This window comes from Callorhinus ursinus, unplaced genomic scaffold (assembly GCF_003265705.2).
Source record: "Callorhinus ursinus isolate GAN/ISIS: 27379988/994484 unplaced genomic scaffold, GSC_fseal_2.0 scaffold7, whole genome shotgun sequence".
Lineage (NCBI taxonomy): Eukaryota > Metazoa > Chordata > Mammalia > Carnivora > Otariidae > Callorhinus > Callorhinus ursinus.
The window spans coordinates 30,961,484-30,975,339 of record NW_027397069.1 but is presented as its reverse complement, the minus strand read 5'-3'; positions in this window follow the sequence as shown (position 1 = coordinate 30,975,339).

Here is a 13,856-nt window from a genome sequence, read left to right as displayed (position 1 = left end):
ATGGGATAGAGTCAAGTCTTACAGTTCTCCAGTATATACTGGTCAAGTGACAGAATGAATTTACAAAGAAACGTGTAAGGTAGTGACAACAATAAGGGAAACCTAGAGCGTATAGTGACAAAATAACCAAAAGAACACGTTCTACAAAAAAAGTGTTAAAGCCTGAGTAATAGACATTGGATTTGGAGTTACAAAAGTAGTGGCCTTAGTGACCACGGATTCAATGGAGTGGATATGGAAGCCAGTTTTGTTTAGAGGCTGGGGAAGTGAAAGCGATAGAGCAGCCAATTCTTCAGAGTAGTTTGATTATGAGGGGAAGGAAAAAGGAAGCTGGAAAAATATAAGAGGACAAGATAGAATTTTTTTTTTAACCATAAAGGTAACTGATAATGTGAAATTCCTGAACGGGTAGGAGGAGAGGCAAGAACTTTTAAAAGTTCATGAAAAGTCTGAGACTAAGTTTCTATTTCATTAGAGAGAAGTTTGGATGGCCCTAGGCCCTATTTCCTTTCTGCCTTTGGTTTTTTAGAGAGCTGGCTCAGTTGCATGAAGCCAGTTTGCAGAGAGAGGTGGCCTTGGCCTGACTTAATCATTCCCAGCAGACAAGGGCCTGAGTATGCATAATCCTTAGTGGTTGTTTCTGGGTATGGAGACCCCTTGAGGATAGATTTCTTTTACTCAAGTATCCCCCAACCTCTCAGGCTAACCTATAAATATGCAAAGCAACCAGGTGGGTTTAGGGGAAGCTGGTTATTTCTTGAAGAGCCCCACTCCATCATATGGCCCATCTCCAGTCTGCTAAGGCAGGTCTCAGCTGCTGGAACCTTGACCATGACACACGTCAAACACCCATGACTGGTCTGTGCCCTGCAATAATGGAAATTCAGAGGATTGTATGTGTGCTGTTACTTCTCTGCTTTTAAGGTTTTCTCCCTAACAAATCCTAGGTTATGTCTGTGGCACTAAAGTTGTGTATCTGTGACCCTCTTGGAGGAGTATGTCAGAATTCTGCTGTAGCAGATAAAACGGTCAAATCACCTGCCTTACAGATAAGCTGCAGTTGCTCTACATTCTATTTTTTTTAATTTGTGCTATAATATTTATTGTAGAATTTTTAGCCTGTGTGTGTGTGTGTGTGTGTGTGTGTGTGTGTATATTATTCATGCCATAGTTAGAGCAGTATTTCTCAACTCTGCTTCAACTTTGTGAACAATGCAAATCCTCTACCAGAAACCCAGAAATGAATGAGGGATAATGCACAAAGAGGCAGAGAAAGAAAACTAAAGCAAAACAAAACAAACATACTTGAAATGTTTGCTGAGGAGGAAACACTCTACATTCTATTATATCCCAATAGACGGACACCCATAAAACATCCCAAGATTCCCATTACAACCACACACACACAGCTATGTCTCAAAGTCTTTCTGAAAATGAAAAAAATGAAAGATTCTTCATTTTTAACTAAGAAACAAAAAAAGTCAAGCAAGCCCTCTGCTCTATCATCCCACTTGTTGCACATAAATCACCCATGGAAAGAAATCCCAAGAAATCCCAGAACTGTTTAACCATGTCCACAACACAATTTACAGATCGTTGCAAACACTGTACATAACATAAGGCTCCAGCTACTATAAATTTTCCTTCTGGGTCAAATTATCTCAGTGGCTTCTATCTAGCTGTAGAAGTCTACCCTTCTGGTTGCTAATAGCAAACATACATAAGAAATCATGCCAGATTCATTCAAGCTCAGAAAACACTTTTTTTTCCTATCCCACCCCCCGCCTTTTACCAGAAGCTCTAGAAAGAGGGTGTGTAACATGTGCTTGGAGTAATGTAGAATATTGTGTGTCAAAGCAATAGTTTTAGCCACTGAGTGGATATCATGAATCCTTTAATATGTTTCAAATATTCAAATATCAGCAATAAAATATGTTGCTTTTGATCAAATGCCAAATACATATTTGGGGATTTGGTATGAAAGCTGTTAATTGGTATATGATCAGACATAAATTGCTTTTAAAATAATCTGACATTTCTGTCATAAATCATCATGTCACATTCAGCTCTATCATGGTAGTTTATAAGAAGAGAATATAAACATGACACAGTTTGTCAATAAAATCCAATACGGTAGAGTACCATATGATAGGCCATAAGATTGAAGAAAGAAATCAACAACCTCAGACTTGAGATTGATGGCCAATTGCTATAAGAACCTAAGCTGACTCTCCAGTGACAACAGCTAAAATATTCTTAAAGCAGAATTAAACACAAACGTATCTTACTAAGTATTTTAATTCCTTCAGTGGAATAATCAGAATGCTTTCCCCCACTCCCCAAACTAAGGAAATTGAATCACATGTATCTTATTACTAGAAATATTATAAAATAAACCAAGAATAAAGTGTCTACAGAACCTAAACGTTTACTGCGAGTCACCTGATTGGGGAAAAAAAATACGTGTTTTCTCAAGGACATCTTGATTTCATCTAATTTCATAAGCATGCTCATGGGGAGGTAGGGAGGTCAAATTATCACACTGACTTATGGAAAGAATTATTTCAATCCTTTCATAGTAGGATGCAAAATGCTGTAGGTTTTATCTATTCATTTGGCTTTAATGGATATATTACTCTTTCTCTTTCTGGCTGAAATGAAGAGCTAACCCCAAATGGCATAAAGAATACTAGATCATGAATGCACCAGATGTCTGATGCAATATGTAAAACCTGTCACATGAAGAGAAAAGTTATTTTTAAAAGAATATTTGAGTATATAACTCCTATTCATCGTTCTTTTTTCTAGACTATACACAGGCTTTTATATAAATTATAAAAGGTGGTTCCATAGATGAAAGCTGTTTGTAATTTGTAAAGACCATCTTCTTGTCAACTTGGTAGTCTTTCTCATAGCAGTTTCATTATTAGGCAAACCAATTAAGTGTGCTCAGAGTAAGCTACATATGCTAAGTACACAATTTGTATAAAATTCTAATCTGTTCATTACCTTTATACCAGTGATTTTTTCCCCCTGACTTGTAGTTTTTTTTTTTTTTAATAAGAATTTTGTGTTAAAAATGGCATGCTGAAATGCCTGACATGAGAATTCTCAAACTGTCTTAACTAGATTTTGGCATTTAATAAGCTGTAAACTGCTGAAGCTATTTGCAGATGAAGTCTCATTTTTGTCCATCAGCAGGGGGCTGGAAGCATAATTAATTGAGTGAAAGTTAAAAGACGGACAGCACGGTTACATTTATGCAAATATTGCAGAATATCTAATGGAAGAGAAAAATAGCTTGCAACCAATTGGTTTGGTTTTGGACCAAAATCCACAGGGTCCATTTAAACACTGCAGATTGTGCATCTGACAATTAAGACCTAGTGTTTCTTAATGCTAGTTGTGATGGTAAGAATAGTAGGCAAAAAGTCAAAGTCCAGAGAGACAATTCTATTTCTGCTCTCATTTTTACCTCTCATGAATGTTAAAATATCCTTGCAAAAAATCAAAAATCAAATGATGCATGTGTGTGCAACCATATGCCAGGCTCTGCTGTTTCTTTTATTCATATCCCAGGCATATGTACCCTTGCACACCAAAGGTTCCATTTAATTAAAGTTAGTTAAAAGCTTAGACCACAGAGATCAGGACAGCTGCTTGAGATATTAACCTGGGTGCCGTCCGGGGACAGCGTAAAGCCTTTGCTGGTATTGTCTCCTATTACATATTTTGGTGGGGATTTTCCCAGTAACCCTTTGCCTCAGAAGACCACTGACTTTTCCTTAAATGGTTAGGAAACATTACCTTCCCCAATTGATCACAGGAAATTTCAAATTGAAATTTTGCATATTCCTCATCTGTATGTTTTTCCTCATGACTGTAAGGATTTGCATGAGTACCTTAGTGATGGATTTTTGACTAGTCTCTTTGTGTGTGCTTTTGATTTGTTGGCTATTCAGCAAAATACTGTTTCCCATAGAGAAATTTCTTAAGTACTTTTTTTTCTCTCATACTTTTCTTAGAATTAAAACCTCAACTAGGCCTAATCTTTTTTAATGCTACAGAAGATAATTAGCGAAACAAAAATGGGTTCTGTGTGTGTCACAGAATTCTGTATGTGCCTGTCTTTGAAGTATTGTAAAAGACAAATTTTAGAAACTTTAGTGATATTTCTAATTGAAGGTAAGGATATTTCCAGTCCTGCTATTTGAAGTTTTATGAAATAAAACTTAATCCTAAAAATAGAATACAATTTTTTTGATGCCTGCAGGGAGACAGTTATTAAAAACAAACAAAACAAAAAAAGATGCCATGGCATATTCTTGGTGAATGATTGTAAAATGTTTTTAAGGAAGCTAAACTCAAGGGTGTATAAGCATTAAAAGGAGTATAGAAAACTAGCTTACAGTAAATGAACCCACATGGAGGCCTTCGGTATTCAATTGAACTTCCCATATCATTTATATTTCATGAAATTTTATTCCTTATTATAAAATGCATTGCTATATAATTCTGTTTCCTTCCTTCAAGTCAAGATGTTAAGCCCATGTTTAAAATACTTTTTGTATACTGTCATTTTCATATTGTCACTTTTTTCATAAACAACTTTTAATCTTCATGTTAATCTCAAATGTAGAATGTGGTTACATAATTTCCAGTACCAAACACTTTATATTTCTAAAAATTGGCATCTCTTTATAAGAATCAGCTATTGTATACATTGATCTTCACAGTCCAAACACAGAAAAAAAATTTTGGATTTATATTCTAAAGAGGGATACTGAAATTTTTAGCAGTACTTCCTTTCAGATGTTAATAAAGTTTGTAAAATTTTAGTAACATACTTAGCAATATCAAGTGCATTACACACATAAAATAGATCCTAATATGAATTCTATAGGCTACACACACACACACACCCCTATACACAGAACAGATCCAATCCTGAGAAGTTTTGTTTGATTTCATTAAGTGGAGAATCAAGGAAGTGTTTCTAAAGTGAATCCTTTTAAAGGAAATATTTGTCCAAACAATTTTTCATTATCCTAGTTATGCTTTTATATACTTTAAAGAGGTGAGATTCTCTTAAAAGTGAGGTACAAATTTGTGTGTGTGTGTGTGTGTGTGTTGGTGGTGATAGTGGTTTTTTAGGCCTCCTGTAATTTAATTTTTATTCTGGTAAATTAAAATAGTTTTAGATATATTGAGAAATTCCTAATTTTAATTCTAAAATTTAAGTTTACTAATACTTTTGAAGATTTCTCTCCACACAATACAGTTTAGTGCTCTATAATGTCATTCTATATAGAAGGGGTAGAAGTTGCCTTTGTTGTTCTTTGGCTGAGAAAGGAAAAACACTGTTGCCAAGGAATAAATTTTCTGGTTCACCTAAAAGTATTAGGAAGGAACTTCCACATTTTTTGTTATTGCCATTTTTATCTTTACTTCTATATACTCTAATTACATAGGGATTCTTTTTCCTGGTTATAAAAGAAAAGTTAAGATAGCAAATGGAAATTAAGTTAAATGCAGAAAAGTTAAATGTTCTGAAAACATTTATCTTAAGAATAAAAAAGCAAATATTTGAAGAGAAAAAAATCATTTTGTCTGCCAGTCAGTTCAAATGACTTGACAAACTACTTTATGCTAAACTGAAATAAGAACCATGAATTGTTTCTTGTTTTCAAAGATTTCAAAGAGAAAAATTTACAAAGGTGTATAGTTTTAGAGCCTGAATAGTAATTAGTCAGTATATATGTTACCCTTGATTAATAAATAGAAAAGTTTCTAGCCTAAGGAAAAGAAAAGAAAAAAGAATCAACCAACATCTGTCTTTTAGTATATATCCCTCTGGGATAAGTACCCAGTTAAAACTACTAAAAAAGAATGGCAATAAAATTTCTGCTGGTTGTGAGTTAGTCAAGCTTGTAACCCCCCTTTTCTTGGAAACCTCATGAAAGAAGGAACATGATAAACACAAAACCACTTCTAACAAAGTTGTTTGCCAAATTTACTCTATCAAGGTAGAGTATGAAACGTTATAGACAGCATGTTGTGATGGAATTAAATATTACACTTCTGGGAACAATTAGATTTCTGTATTTACTTTATTGAAGCTAGAGTGTTTCCAGGAGTAAATCTGAAAAGGACCAAGTGCTAAGTGAGGTTTTTCCTTGCTTTTCTACTTCTATTATTTGGTCATCTCTAATTAATTATATCAAACTGACATGAATAGGGGATATGATTATATAACACCTAAGCATAAGAATATGTATGTACGGATTCTATAAGTCTCTGTATTAATATCATCTTAGATTAAAAAATTGTCTATCCTTCAGAAGGTATGTCTTTTTTATTGGAATGTGAGTCAATGGCTATAAAAAACAGCATTCTTCCCTTCTGTTAGAAATATGTGTAGGGCGCCTGGGTGGCTCAGTCGTTAAGCATCTGCCTTCGGCTCAGGTCATGATCCCAGGGTCCTGGGGTCGAGTCCCGCATCGGGCTCCCTGCTCCTTAGGAGCCTGCTTCTCCCTCTCTCTCTCCCTCTCTCCCCCCCTCCCCCCCTCCCCCTCCCCTCCCCCTCCTCTCTTTCTCTCTCTCTCTCTCTCCCCCCCCTCTGTCGCTCATGAATGGATAAATAAAACCTTTAAAAAAAAAATATGTGTAATGAAGGAGAGAAAAGCAAACACATTTGCATATTCATCAGTTTTTTTTTTTTTTACATAGGAGAAATCTAAGGTCTCAAAACTAAGTGCTCACATATTTAATATCAGTGTATAAAGTATTTTATATTCATTTTCTGATTTAAAACTAGTTTTACAAATGAGAAAACTGGGACATAAAGAGGTTAGTTGGAGAGGTTTAAGGTAGAATACCAAGGAGAAGGAATTGACAGGATTTGAACTCAGATACATTAGACCTCAAAGTTCAAGCTCTTAAATATAGTAAAAGCTACCAATGACCTTTTTCTGGCGGGAAACTAGTCATTTTGCTCACGTAGCCTATTTCCTATGTTTCAGATATTTCTAAGCATTTTCTTATTTCTTCTTCCTGATTGAATAAAGTTATGTACTGAAAAAGTCAGCAATTAGAGTTTTGTTTGAATTCCAGCCATGACAGTTGAGTGATATCGAGTGATTAATATTGCTTTTCACAGAGATTATGACATTTTAGGGAAACTAAAGTGGCTAGTTATGGATTAGATTCTCTTGATACATAAGGATGTTTTACTCTTCAAGGTGCTTGATCAGCGTGAAGCAGGCTGACAGAAATATAAGATGTATGCCTTCTTCGAGCTTGTGGTCTAGCGAAAGAAGGCCAAAAGTGCTATTCAAATCCATGCATCCCGAGAGACAGGAACCAAAATCCAAAGTTGTAGACTCTCCAAACACAAGAAAACATGCTAAGAAGTAGATCCTAGAAACAATAGATCCCAGCTCTGATGGAAACATCCTTAGTTACACTTGATACCAGTATGCAACTCATGCTCTCAAGGAACTGGCAGAAAACAGGAAGAATTCATGATACAGAAATACTGGAATTTCAGACTAACAAGTAAACCAGAAATCATGGAGTCTGGTTACAGGGGAACACAAAAACCAAAGGTAGGACAAGGACTAAAAGTAAAAATGTGCAGACACAGCAGAAACAGAGAAAAGAGCTCACATTAGCCATTTTAGTGAAATACTGGTGATTTCCCAGTTGATGTTTTAAGGCTAAGTATCATCTCCAAGCAACTTGGTTTTCCTTTAACTATAAAACAGTTGCAGCTATGAACATCTAGAGCTAACAAGTGATACAAAGCAAATGGGTACAAACAGTCAAAAAGAAAAAGGAAAATATTTTGACAAGGGGTACATCTCGATTCATGCCATAGTTAACAGTTTTTGATGGGAAGGAAAAAAATGTATCTGGATTATTTGTAAAATTTAAGTGGAGAAGATCAAGAGCAAGAGTAACCTCATATGATCATCATAATCCTGTATCAAATCTTACTGGATTTTGAAATCTAACCACTGATTGTTATTTTAACTATACTGTAGGATATTAGCAAATTTACTACTGGAAAAATGAAGTAAATTAAAATCATTCAGGAAATATATGAACTACACTCAATCTCAATGTTGTCATGCCTTAAAAAGTTAAATCCAGAGAAAATATCTTCACATAATACGATTATTGTCCGAGGTTTGAAATTCTAGTATACATACATTGATTACTCTTAGAACTTACTTGAAAACAAAAATGCAAGTTGGGATTTCACTTGGGCATTGGAATGCAGTCAACATTTTTTAACTTAGAGGAAACAGATGATTTCTAGTCTGTGATAAGTTCCTCAGTTTTCATTCTTCTTCATTTCTAACCTCATTAAGAAAATCAGTCTCTGGAATCCCCATTTTCAAATGATCTCCCCATGAAGAAACTGTTCAATAGTGATATGTTAACTTGAGACTGATATCAGGATAGCAAGCAAGCTGAAGGAATTATCATATGTTCATATATTGGCACTTCTGAAAAGAAACTTGGATGAGGAAAGAGACCCATGAATGGGCTGGGAAGATCTGGAATTCAAGCCCATCTTTTCCTATTTGCAAGGCTCTATCCTGGGATCCCGAGTGGAGCAAAAGGAAGCAACACCTTCAGCTTAGTTCTGAGGAAGTCCAAGCAATTTTGAGAGACTATCCAGCAAATAAAAGGGAAAATATCCAGTAAAAATAGATGACAAATACTTATTTCTAATTGGATCCAGACAACAGAATTGAGACATATAAAGTGGTAGTGCGTGTATATTAACATGTATGTATGCATACACATGTCATGTTAAAAACTAAACGTGTTTTGCAAAATGTCTTTCAGTTAACAACTGCTCACTAAATCAGATTGCTTTCACCAACTGCATTGTGAAGAACACATAGCTGAGAGCTCCTAAACCAAGTCTTCGTATATGACATACTGTAATTTCAGATCTACCTCCATTAGGCATGAAGTTAAATGTGGTAGAATGATTCAAACTCCAGGGTTTAATACTTACTCTAACTGAATAAGATTAGCTTTCTAGACTTACCCTTTCTATATAGACTAAATAGGTCCTAAATTGCTAAATAATTCAGTAGAATTTAACAGCTTTAATGAAGTAAAAGCAAATGATTCATTCTAGTTTCTATGATTAGAGTGCTTTGCTTTCGAACAAAATAGAAAATTACACTCAGTACATTTATACACAACCAATCTACTGCTGCTTGTGGAAAAGCAGTAAAAGGTTCAACATGAAAACAGCAACACATCTGGTGCTAAGCTCTAATGCCTAAGTGAGCATGCAAGAAATTATCATACAAGGGAAATATACTATATATTCATGGTAAGTGCAGTAGTATATCAAAGGCGACTGGTGTAAAAGGCTGAGCAGGTAAATGATTAAGATGACTTTGCATTGGGGCGCGTGGGTGGCTCAGTCGTTAAGCGTCTGCCTTCGGCTCAGGTCATGATCCCGGGGTCCTGGGATTGAGCCCCGCATCGGGCTCCCTGCTTGGCAGGAAGTCTGCTTCTCCCTCTCCCACTCCCCCTGCTTGTGTTCCCTCTCTCACTATGTCTCTCTCTGTCAGAAATATCTTAAAAAAAAAAAAAAAAAAAAAAAAAGACTTTGCATTTACTATAAGGTTGTTTATTTAGAAATCCCTCACCTACTTATTATAACTTGTGTTGAATAATCCAGAGACCAGCTAATAATTCCATGATACTATAATACCAGTTTCAATTTTCTAACTGGCTTATCTAGCTTAAATGCCCTCCATGGGTTTACGGAAGAATGATACTGTTCCGATTCCAAAAGGCACAGAAATGGGAAGATTCTTCCCCTCACAGCACTTGCTGATGTTCCCCAAAAAGTGATAAAATAAAGAATAAGGGATAGAATATTATAATGAAGTAAACCATATGTTATTACTTCATCTGATAGAACTACTGATCAATAAACATTTTAATGGCTGATACTGACCGAATGCTATTAGGTAGCTGACCTGACCCTGTATTCTATGCTTTATTTAGATATTACATAACCTTAATAATCCAAGGAGGACATATTTCTATCAGTCTTATTTTGTACACAAAGAACCTGAAACTGAATTAAGCCTATTTTCAAAGTTATTCAGGTTATGAAAAGTAGAACAAACTCTTACCTACTGCACTAAATCCTTGTTAAGTTATACTGATACCCTGAAGTTTTGTATTTGCTTCTTTTCTACAGAAGGCATGAAATGGTGGGCTTAGAAATTGTTCTGAAGTACATACACTGATGAAACGGATGCAAGTAGTCTAGAGCAGTGGTATCCAATAACACTTGCTGCAAATAATGGAAAATTTGGGTACTGCCTGATAATGGCAGCCATGAGCCACATGTAGTTATTGACAACTTAAATTTTCATGTGAATTTCATAGCAAAGATGTAGGAAGAAGTAAAAGAAATACTCCTAAAAATTCTATTGCTTATACAGTATAGTTGGCACACACATTCAATATCGGTAGTTTATGATGCCACATTTGAACTTGAATAGTAACTTTAAAAGATTTTTAGGAATTGGACAAGTTATACGAGTATCATCCCTACTCTTTGGCCATGCTACATTTAGGCTGCCTAAAAAAATTAAAAAGAAAAATTTTCTTTCCTATCCTATATACTTCACTTACTATGTTATTACTGGCTTAAAAAAAAAAAGGAATCCATGTGTAGTACCAAGTAATTCCAACCTTCTCGTATTCTATGTGGGAATAATTCATGCATCAGTCAGACAATATCCTATTATAATGGAAAACAAAGTTATCATCTGCCATCTTTTTTCCATAACAAATACCTTATTTTGCTCTATTTAGCTTACTTGTAGCCTTACTTCCTGGTAGTTCAATTTGGCAGTTCTGTTTTATTTAGTTTCAAATTAGACAGGACACATATCTGTAAAGAAATGGTTAATAAAGTTTAGGTGTACAGTTTTATCATTGTTTAGGTAAGAATATTAAAGTTTTGAGTAACAATAATAAGGAAGGCATAATATCCAATGACAACATTTAATCTATCCCTAACTGAACATGATTCACGGTTACTAGAAGAAAATACAGATTTTTCCAAACAGTTTCCTTTAAGAGTTATTGATAACTCAAACCCCGGCTGCTGGACCAAAAATATCACTCACTCATAACAGTTGTGATAGTGAATAACAAGACTTAAAAATCAATATAAGAACATCTATTCTTCCCCATCTTATGAACAAAAAGGTGGTGTCCCAAAATCATAGCTGCAGAGGTCAAATAAGAGGACAGAAATTTAGAAACATAGCAAAATTACCAAAAAGCAAACATTTGAGAAGTACTGAATACATACTAGTCCAAATTAGAGTATTCTGACAACTTTATTCCTTCATTTTCATTAAAAAAAAATTGGGGAAACTCAATACAAACTAGAAATACCAAGAAGCCTGACTCTCAGTATAATTAAGGGCATATAAAAATCTATGTGAACATTCTATGAACAATTTAAAACACACAAGAGAAAATAGGAGTTATACTTTGTTGATACTTATGTCTTCCAAATTCCAACTGAGCAAACTGCCACCAAGACACAGGTGCATTAAAGATGAACAGGTGAAAGAAATAAAATGTTATTGGGAAGAAAATATTACCTTTGTCCCTTATGCATTTACCTTAGGACACGTTAGCACATCTGTTATATATTTACTAGAGACACAGGTTTATATGAACAACTTTTAAGTTATAATTCCAAGTCTACTTTTTTCCTTCCTCAGACCTATGTATTGCACTGAAGGTATACACAGAAGGTACTCCTTCTGAGTAAGGAATAAATACATTCCAAAGAAATACATTGGAAATTTTACTAGGAATCTGGTTCAATTAAGACATCATTCTAAGAATATTAAGTTGAACATTTGGAATAGACAGCAGTATTATGTGGTTTTGAAATAATGTCATGTTATTCTTGGGTCTGAATCTACCTACTAGTCACTCTTACTGATAGCTCTTCTAAGATTTTTACAAACCCTAAAGAGGAGTGCTATGTGAACATACTGGACTCAGAGCTAACTGGATACCCAGTAAGCCTTTAAAGAAATTACCAATGAGATCTAAATTTAAAGAAATATGACATTTTGTTTACTGCTTAAAAAATATTTGTTCTCACCCTCAAGTATTCAACTTTATTTTGTAGGAAAAATATATATGATGGCAAAAATTAATGAAAATTTACATTATTTATGTAGTACAATTGAAAAGAGGCTAGACTTTGAATCTATATGTAAAAACTTATTGGATCTGTCACCTTTGGAATCCTTGACCTTGAGAAAGTCATTTAATTTCTCTATTAGAGCTTTGAACCAGTGGATTCTTAAGAACCACTCCAGCTTTAACTATAGGTATGTGCATATATATATACATGTACACATATACACATACATATAAATTTTATGATTCCCATTTCATGTATTTTAATTAAAGTTACATTTTTTAAAGATTTTATTTTACAGAGAGAGAGAGAGAGACAGCAAGAGAGAGAACACAGCAGGGGGAGTGGGAGAGGGAGAAGCAGGCTTCCCGCCGAGCAGGGAGCCCGATGCGGGGCTGGATCCCAGGACCCTGGGATCATGACTTGAGCTGAAGGCAGATGCTTAATGACTGAGCCACCCAGGTGCCCTTAACGTTACACTTTTTTTTTTATAGTAAGAAGACATTTAAGTCTATATTTACCAAGTTTTTTTGCAAAAACAATAAGTTTTAAACCTAATCTCCCTTGAAATCAGGATTTCTGCAAGATTTCGAGTCGGATTTCTGCACAACATAGATTTTTAAGAAATTATATTCTATCATTTGACCTTCATTTCCATTTCTAAGTCATTTAAACTATTTTTATGCATTCTTTCAGAACATTTATGTTCATTTATTGTATCATATGGATTTAACCAATGCTGCTTCCACATTAATTTATGTAGCCGATTCCCTGATTATCTTCTAGTGGATAGGTAGGAATTATTTTCCCATATATTTGATTTTACTTTTTCTTTAACCACAGGGTTCCAGATAATCCTGAACACAGCCACATTTTAAGCTCCTATGTCATCTCAACACATTTCATAGTGTTTATACCAGACCAAGTAATTTTCTGCCACAAAACACTAAAACAGTAATTATAATAATCACAACAGCTTCCTGACCTTGACACTAGCTACAGTTATTTGGTCCATGCTTGAGTATCTGACCTAACATGGGACAACCAGCCCGGTCTTGGGTATATTGGTTCTGGACTAAGAAAGGACTAGGTGAGTATCACAGAAAAAAGATCTCTGAAGCTGAGAGATGCAAAAACTTCCATACTGTGGCAGCCATTTTTTTGTTTAAAAAAAAAAAAAAAAAAAACAATGCGTATACTGAACCAATATGCAGGAACAGAAGAGATGGAGGGAATGAACACAGACTTTGGGTGATACCCAAGGGCCTGGTTTTCAGATTTTATTGACCCTCAGCTGTATTCCTGGTCTTAATTGCAAATTATCCTTTTTTTTTTATTGCAGCTGGAATGAAGGCTGGTGAGGAAGGAGGGCAGAGGAAAAGCGGAGATACTAGAGGACTGAGAAGAACTGGTGTACGATAAAACATTTACGTGTATCTACAATGTTGTGTATATGTGAAAAATAAGTAAAACTATATTGTACACTTTGGTCCAGTTGGAAATGTGCTGAAGGAGGTGAATTTTAAAGCCAAACTTTACAAAATTGTATATATTTTAAACAAAATTTATAAATATTAATAGCAAGAGGCAGAAGTAGAATTCAAAATAATTCTTGAAAGTACGATTA